Raw genomic sequence first — 8,318 nt, 5'->3', positions numbered from 1 at the left:
GAAAAAATATACGGTTTAGTTGCCTTTAGTCAAAATATAACGTAGACCTCAAGAAAATAAGATGTCTGCAGAGTTTGTTCGTTGTCTTGCGCGATGGGTCTGTGGTGCAGCGGTAGGACGCTAGACTCTAAACCGAGAGGTCGTGGGTTCGATTCTCGCAACGACCAAAAAAAGTAAGTTGTTTTTTCTCCTCATATTTATTTCCCTAATTCGTTTATAAACATGATTTTTCAGTTCTAACGGCTGTGTTGTATAGATCGGGCCCCCCTCTTAACCAAGCTCCCATATAAGCTACACACCAATACAATAATATGAAACGGTGTCCTTCGCCGGTGTTGTTTAATTAAAGCAGCAGTCCCAGAATATAGACGATTAAAAAAAAACATGCTTCCCAAATTCAGTTAAGCATGCTCAAACACGATTTTTTTTAATTTGTCTAATTTTTTAGGGCATTTGCCTATAAAATCAGAAAATTCGCCCTTAATTTTAGAAAAATACACCTTAAAATTAGGGCAAATCACCCTAAAAACAGGAAAATATTTCTTATTTCAAGAAAAATCACCCTAAATTAAACCAAATTTCCATCGGGATTTTTAAGAAAATTTTTCTAAATACACGGGCGAATCGCCAGCGGATACGATTTATGGGCGATTTTCTAAATCCACGGGCGAAAAGTCAGTTTTTTAGGGCGATTTAGGGTAAAAATTTCTATGAGTGTAACGTCCTACCGCTGCACCACAGACCCCTCGCGCAAGACGACGAACAAACTCTGCACACATCTTATTTTCTTGAGGTCTACGTTATAATATGTCTAAAGGCAACTAAACCGTATATTTTTTTTCCTGACGACTGTGACAATTAGTCCCGTTTTCTTGCCCGCAAACACAAAGTATGCTTTTAACTCAGAACTCCCATACGTTTTTAAGGTTTAAAGACTACTTTAATTTAAAATTCGGACGAAAAAATGTCCTCAGTATTATAATGTTTACAAAAAAAAAAAAAAAACATAAAAATCAAGTTGAATCACACAGGGTTCGAACCCACAACCCCACGACCTTAGTCCTCATATAGCAAAGATGAAAGCGCAAGTGATTAGACCGCTGGGCTACCGAATTTCACACTTTTGGAGTGATTTTTAAGGCGAATCGCCCTTGTATTTAGAAAAATTTTAGAAAAAAAATTAGGGCAATTCGCCGTTGGATTTAGAAAAGGTCAAAACGAAGCAAATCAAAAAAAAATCGCCCTAAATATTAGAAAAATAGAAAAATGAACCCTAAAAATATTTTTTTATGGTCACCTGCTTGAAATTTATGGCAAATTTGTCGTAAAAATAGAAAATTTTTCTCAGTACAAAGGCGAAAAATTTTTTAGGGCGATTTTCTAAAATGTAGAAAATTATTTTTATGAGTGTAAGTTCTAAACTACTAAAGGTACAGACATGTGCTATAACTCGTTTAAAAGGTATTTTAATATACTTCATCGCCTTTTTAACTTAATTCGTTTAATACAATGGCTTACCAATTTAGATTTAAATGTATATATTAGCTCCTATGAAAGCAAATGTAAACAAACAAAAACTTCTGATATCAAATAAAAACACCTCTTAACGAGGTAAAAAACTTGTGACGATCGCACCTTCAACATACAAAAGTTCTGATATCAACATTTGTGACGAAAAAATATTACACTCGTCATTAAATAGACTTTCTTATATTTTCTCATTCGGCACGCTGCAATAGAAAATGCCTGTAAAGGGAAAAAGGCTGGAATAGTTTGCTACACTCATAGAAATTTTCCGGTAAAATCGCCCTAAAAACAGGGAAAATCGCCCTAAAACGGGGGTCAATGGCGACTAGGCAACAAAATTAGGGCAAATTGCCCTAAAAATACGGGTGATTTTGTCATACATTTAGGGCGATTTTTCGTAGATGAAGGGCGATTTTTTTATTTTCAAAGGTAATTGCCCTAAAAATAAGAATTGAGACCCTTAAACTAAAGGCAGTTTCCTTTAAATCCAGGGCGATTTTTCTGGACTTATAGGCGAAATGCCCTGGAAATCGGAAAAAATACCTTTAAACTGAAGGCAGTTTTTTATAAATCTAGGGTGTTTTTCTGGATTTTAAGGCAAATTGCCCTAGAAATAAGGAAAAATATCCTAAAACTAAAGGCAGATTTTCATAAATCTAGGGCATTTTCTCTGGATTTATAGGTGAATTGCCCTAAAACATGCAAAATGCTCCCCAAAATTTCACGGCCATTTTTCAAAAATAAAAATACAATTTCAATATATTTTTTTTTTGTTTTTATATTTTTGTTTGTTGTTATTTACATTAACTACAAATATATTTACACAATTTATAGTTATTCTTATTCTCCTATTCTTATTGCTAAATGGATTATATCGGGTTTAAAAATAATAAATAACTTTAAAAAAAACGGCTTCCCGAGTCTGCAATGGTGTGCTTCGCGTTCTTGCTCCCAGCGTCCTTTTTTGTTCTTGCTGTCGGCACCAACACTGAATGGATCGCAAGCCAATTTAAAGTTGATTGTATCTCTATTAAATGAAAACAGTCTAATTATTATATGATAATAGAAAAAAAGAGAAGCACTTACCTTCAGAGCTTTCCAAAAATTTGAGCAGGTTTATTTCCTGTTGCTTCCTTACTCCTGCTTTTAATAAGTCCGAAAAGTGGTTTGCGAAAGCTGGATCTGAAAAGCGTTCTCGATCTAAAAAAAAAAAAGAAAAAATTGTTAGAAAATAATATAAAAATGCACAACCAACACACACAATTTTCATTTAGCCTGCGATTGCGTTTGCTGCTACTCCTAGAAAAAAAAAGAAGCAGCAAAAGCAAATTTCGAGCACTGACGAAATGTCGCAATAGAAATTTGGGCGTTGTTTTGGCATATGCACTTGTGAATGCGGTTTGTCCGGTGCATAAATACAGATTTCTTGTAAATATATACATATGTATGTGTGTATTCTTTTGCATCATCTTTTTAACTCAAGCATAATTTACATATACACATACATATATGTATACTCTTATTAATAATCTTACTTTGTTTTGCCACACTTCCAAAACTTCCGCTTCTGGACCGACTAGTTGAACAGGAATTTCTCCTCGTAGCTGCTTCCACTCAAATTTTTTAAAGTTTCAGCTGTTTTTTCCTTTGTTACAGATATGTAAATTCAATTAGTTATTAATATCCAAATTGCACAATTATATATGTATGTACTCACCAGAAAACAGAGAAAGAATCGCCTCCCAAGTCTTTTAATACCGTTTCCATTTTTTTACTTTCTCACAAACAAATAGTTACTCAAAAACACGTCATTCACTTCCAAGCGCCCGAAAAATTATGACAAAGTCTTGACAATGCAACTCTTTCTACCCCCACAGTTGCCACTGCAACGGACGAAAAGTAGCAAAGAAGAAGAAAAAGGGTGGACTTCTCTAAAGTCAAATGCGCTCAGCATCAAAATTCATAGAAAAAGGTCCGCCCTAATATACACACACATTCACTTGTTTTGACCTGTCAACCACACACACATACACACATGTATTACATATGTATCCATTAATTGCGTCTTAAAATTTCGTTTGACTCTTCCTTGTTTTTAGGGCAATTTCAGAACATTTTTTTTTGCTATTTTGTTCTACGTTTTAGAACGATTTCGCCCTAAAAAGAAGGAATTACTTTTGGAGTCGACTCATAAAAATTCGCCCTAAAAAACAGGGCAAATTGGCCTTTTTGGAAAAACTAACCCTAAAAAATATTTTCCATGGCGATTTTTTGTAAATTTAGGGCTAGCCACCCGTATAATAAGAAAATTTTTCGTAGTTTTATGGCGACCTCGGTTTTAGGGCGACTTTTCTAGTATTTAGGTAAAAATTTCTATGAGTGTAGGGCGGGCCGAATGAGAAAATATTAGAAAGTCTATTTAATGACGAGAGTAATATTTTTTCGTCACAAATGTTGATATCAGAACTTTTGTATGTTGAAGGTGCGATCGTCACAAGTTTTTTACCTCGTTAAGAGGTGTTTTTATTTGATATAAATAAACACAAAAAAATTGCATTTATTATTTTCAGAAATCTTTAACGAATTGGGTGCTTTTGCAAATTTTAAAGTCGCTTAAGGTCCTTGATGAAAAAAACTTGCGCAGCGCAGAAATCCAGGGAATCTGCATGGCTACCCCCAAACTTCAAGATTTTAGAGTTTCCGAGATCTCAGCGTTTATACGGACGGACCGACGGTCACGGTCATATATTTATAGGGTCGGAAGTACTTTTTTTTACCAGTTTTATGCTATCCAACGAATGCAATAAACGTATCCTTTTGCTCTATCCGTTATAACGGATATAACTACACACAAAAAAAAAACTTGGTAAAATCAACTGTAATAATTGTCAAACAGGCCCCAACCAGCAAAATTGTCAATTCTACTAAGTAAATTGTCATTTCACAACAACAAAATACACACCATTAGCAAAGACACAAACCCAAAGCAAAAACAAAATACACGTAACTATTTTAATAGTTACGTAACTAACTTTGTTGGTCAATTTTACCAAGCAAATTTTTTTGTGTGTAGTAAAGAGGTTTCAGAAAAAGTTTTGGGGGAAAAATGAATTAAATTGGGTATTCAAAAACAATGAAATCCTTTATCCGCCACTAGTTAAAATATTTTAGTACTTCTGTGAAAATTCGAAGTAATTTATTTCCTGAACAGCTAAGGGAAAAAAACAACTGTCCACTTTTTACACACACTCACAAAAAAATTTGCTTGGTAAAATTGACCAACAAAGATAGTTACGTAACTATTAAAATAGTTACGTGTATTTTGTTTTTGCTTTGGGTTTGTGTCTTTGCTAATTGTGTGTATTTTGTTGTTGTGAAATGACAATTTACTTAGTAGAATTGACAATTTTGCTGGTTGGGGCCTGTTTGACAATTATTACAGTTGATTTTACCAAGTTTTTTTTTTTGTGTGTATAAATTCTTGACCAAAAAAAAATTTTTTTTTTAAACAAACATTTGTTTGTAAACAAATATAAAATGGAATTGGTGCCATTTTTCCCTCTCCGCTTTTGTTAAAGTATCCATTAACATCAGTAATAGTACATCACCTGTATCTGTACCTTCCACATTGATAAGTGCAGAAGGTTAACCCTCAGTTTTTTGTTTTCACCGGATTCAGTCGATTTCAGTTAACAATTAAAGAAGTAGAAGCCCGTCTTTCAATTCTCCTCATGTCGCACACCTTGTCAGCTCACAAAACCGAGTCGAAATAAAGGCGAATGAACACGGCACAATAAATTGTATTCATTTGCAATCAGATTATTATCAATACGGAAACGGGGCGACGAAAGGGGCGGAGTGGGGGGTTGGAAAACAAGGACTGCGGGGGCACTGCAAACACTGTTGACACAGTTGGCGCATACTTTTCATTGCGGAAAGGCAAGGCACGGAACAAAAGGACGAAGAAGCCCCCGGATGAATGCGAATTCCATTCAATCTGTTTGTCGAACTTTAAAATCAGAGAGAAACAGCAGGAGTTTCGTCTACTTGAGGACACAATTGAGACGCACTCCATTTTATTTTCACACCGATGTGGCATCGTTAGCTGGAACCTGGAAACAACAACACAATATAAGGCTGAGAAACGGCAGCGAATCAAGTGGGCGGTGCTTGGATGCCCCGGCACAGGCACACGCACTAGTTGTCTCGCTCGCTCTGGGGTCAAATGGCCTGCGTGCGAGGGAGACAACTTGATATGGGGAATTGCCATTTTGTTTTCAATGCTGCGCCGACTACGCTGCCGCTGCGCTGCCCGCAAGTGCATTGGATTTACCGCTCCTTTCGCCAGTTTGTTTTTTCTCTTCCGATTGAGCGGCAGCCGGAGCTCTCCGTGTACTTCTCTCTCCGCCGCGCGCGATTTTCGAACGAGAATTTCTCGAATGAAAATTAAAACGAAATTATACCAGAAATCCCAGTGAGCGATCGCGGCAAGTGCAGTTCATTTGTTTTCCAAGTGCCACATCGCAAATAAAAAGGAAAAAATTGAAAAATACAGATTTCCGCGGGTGTTGCAATCGCCATCGCCATCGCCAAAATAGTGCAGTTCTCTTTCCCGCTTCCGCTCTCCCTCTATCGCCCTCTCTCTCACTCAATCGGGCCGCCAAGAATTTATGGAATTTGGCATTTTGTGGATTTAGCGAAAATATTTTCATTGAGTGCGCCGGCCAAATGTTTGCTGCTCGTTTTCGGTTTAAAATAATCGGCGGAAAACCTGCGCCAAAATCTCAAGTATTCACGTGCGAATTCCCCAGCGTGTTTCACTTTAATTACTATTCAAATTAGCGACGATAACAAAACGATCTAGCAAAAATTAAGTCAAATATTGCCTTGCCAAGCGTTGTGAAATTTTTGAATATTTTCCAAAAAGTGCTCCATAACGAATGTTCTATTGAAAGCTGAAAATTTTGTTGGATTACACTTAAAACTTTCAAGTGGTAAGTTAAACAGCAGAATCACTGGACTAATCAGACCATTTTCATTTCCTAATTGGTATTATTAGGCTGCAAAAAGATCTGGCATTCTTTAACATTAAACTAAACACAGAAAACATTTTATCTACCATGTTTAATTATTGTCTTAAAAGAAAATATGTTTTTTAGTTTCTTTTAATTATAAAAAGAAGACGGAAAACCACATTTTAACTAATTTCTTCTATTATGCTGTTAAACCGGTTTTATTATTGTTTTCTATTCGTCAATTAATTAATATACACACAAAAAAAAAACTTGGTAAAATCAACTGTAATAATTGTCAAACAGGCCCCAACCAGCAAAATTGTCAATTCTACTAAGTAAATTGTCATTTCACAACAACAAAATACACACAGTTAGCAAAGACACAAACCCAAAGCAAAAACAAAATACACGTAACTATTTTAATAGTTACGTAACTATCTTTGTTGGTCAATTTTACCAAGCAAATTTTTTTGTGTGTACATTTTACTTTTTGACATAAATGTGTCTTCTGTAAATAATGCGTTTTTAAGTTAAGAAAGAGCGATTCCATAAAATCCAAATTCAAATAGCTTAAACCTCGTTTTAAATTAATTTATACTCATTTTATTCATTGATTATACAGTTCCGACGGAAATTAATCTAAGAGCTATTATTATTGCCGTCGGATTTTGACTTTACTACACACAAAAAAATTTGCTTGGTAAAATTGACCAACAAAGATAGTTACGTAACTATTGAAATAGTTACGTATATTTTGTTTTTGCTTTTGGTTTGTGTCTTTGCTAATTGTGTGTATTTTGTTGTTGTGAAATGACTATTTACTTAGTAGAATTGACAATTTTGCTGGTTGGGGCCTGTTTGACAATTATTACAGTTGATTTTACCAAGTTTTTTTTTTGTGTGTAATTTTGAACTAATTCAAACCATTTAATCGTTATACTTTTTACCTTTGTTATTTTAATTTTATTTACAAGTTGTTTATTTGTTATTTTAATTTATTTTTTTTTACTAACAATTAAGATAAATTTGTACAACATTATATTTCGACGAGATGAATGTAAAATTACATAGTTTGATTTTTGTTGGTTTATTTTATACCGCCGGCGTATAGCAACTAGTTTTTAATTAACCCCTTTTTTAATATTTAACTACAATTGGTTGGCATTTCAAGTAAGACTTGATAGTTTACTTTATGCGATTGTTATTTTGATAATTCATTTTCGTTTTGCTGTGAAAGCTTGCGTTTGTTAGTTTTTATGGCCAATATTAATACTTGTTCATTGTTTGTTTACATGCAATTACTTTTCAACACACTTTATGCTTCGAATAATCCCATCATTAAAGTTGGTTTTTACATAAATGGCAGAAATTGGCTCTTCAGCTTTGAATTTCTTTCCACAATTAGCAAATTGTTAATGCCTTCTCCTGTACTTTTCTCTATTTTCCTTGCAGTTGGCAATTCTTCGGCGGAAACGCGGATGAGAAACGAAATTGACGTTCCAACGCCAAAGGGAATGGCCGCATAAAACAGAAAAAATAATAGAAAACAACGACTAACAGCAATCAACAATGTGGAAATGATAATTGCAATTGCCTGCACAAGCAAACAAAGGAGAGGGAGACAAGTGAAGAAAGTTGAGGAGCGACGAGGGGAAGAAACGAAACCCAAAAGAAAAAGAAATTACCCACGAACGGGAATGGCAAATGCATAGAAAGAAGTTTGCGAAAAACAAAGAAAAAACTGAAAAGAAACATAAACAAAAAAGACGAAAAGCA

The 8,318-nt window shown here is 34.7% G+C and overlaps 2 long non-coding RNA genes across 2 annotated transcripts; one reads left to right on the top strand and one right to left on the bottom strand.

The window, feature by feature from the left end:
* Positions 1-2,381: 2,381 nt before the first annotated feature.
* Positions 2,382-3,351, bottom strand: LOC138912608 (uncharacterized). Its single transcript, XR_011418169.1, has 3 exons — positions 3,063-3,351; positions 2,614-2,727; positions 2,382-2,554 (listed from the first exon to the last, which is right to left on the bottom strand). It is a non-coding gene; the product is annotated as an uncharacterized lncRNA (long non-coding RNA).
* Positions 3,352-6,382: 3,031 nt separating this feature from the next.
* On the top strand, positions 6,383-8,082 carry LOC138912360 (uncharacterized). Its single transcript, XR_011417890.1, has 2 exons — positions 6,383-6,521; positions 7,995-8,082. It is a non-coding gene; the product is annotated as an uncharacterized lncRNA (long non-coding RNA).
* The last annotated feature ends 236 nt before the right edge of the window (positions 8,083-8,318 follow it).

The sequence above is a fragment of the Drosophila takahashii genome, chromosome 2R (genome assembly GCF_030179915.1).
Source record: "Drosophila takahashii strain IR98-3 E-12201 chromosome 2R, DtakHiC1v2, whole genome shotgun sequence".
NCBI classification, from domain to species: Eukaryota; Metazoa; Arthropoda; class Insecta; order Diptera; family Drosophilidae; genus Drosophila; species Drosophila takahashii.
This window is presented reverse-complemented; position numbering and strand designations above follow the sequence as displayed.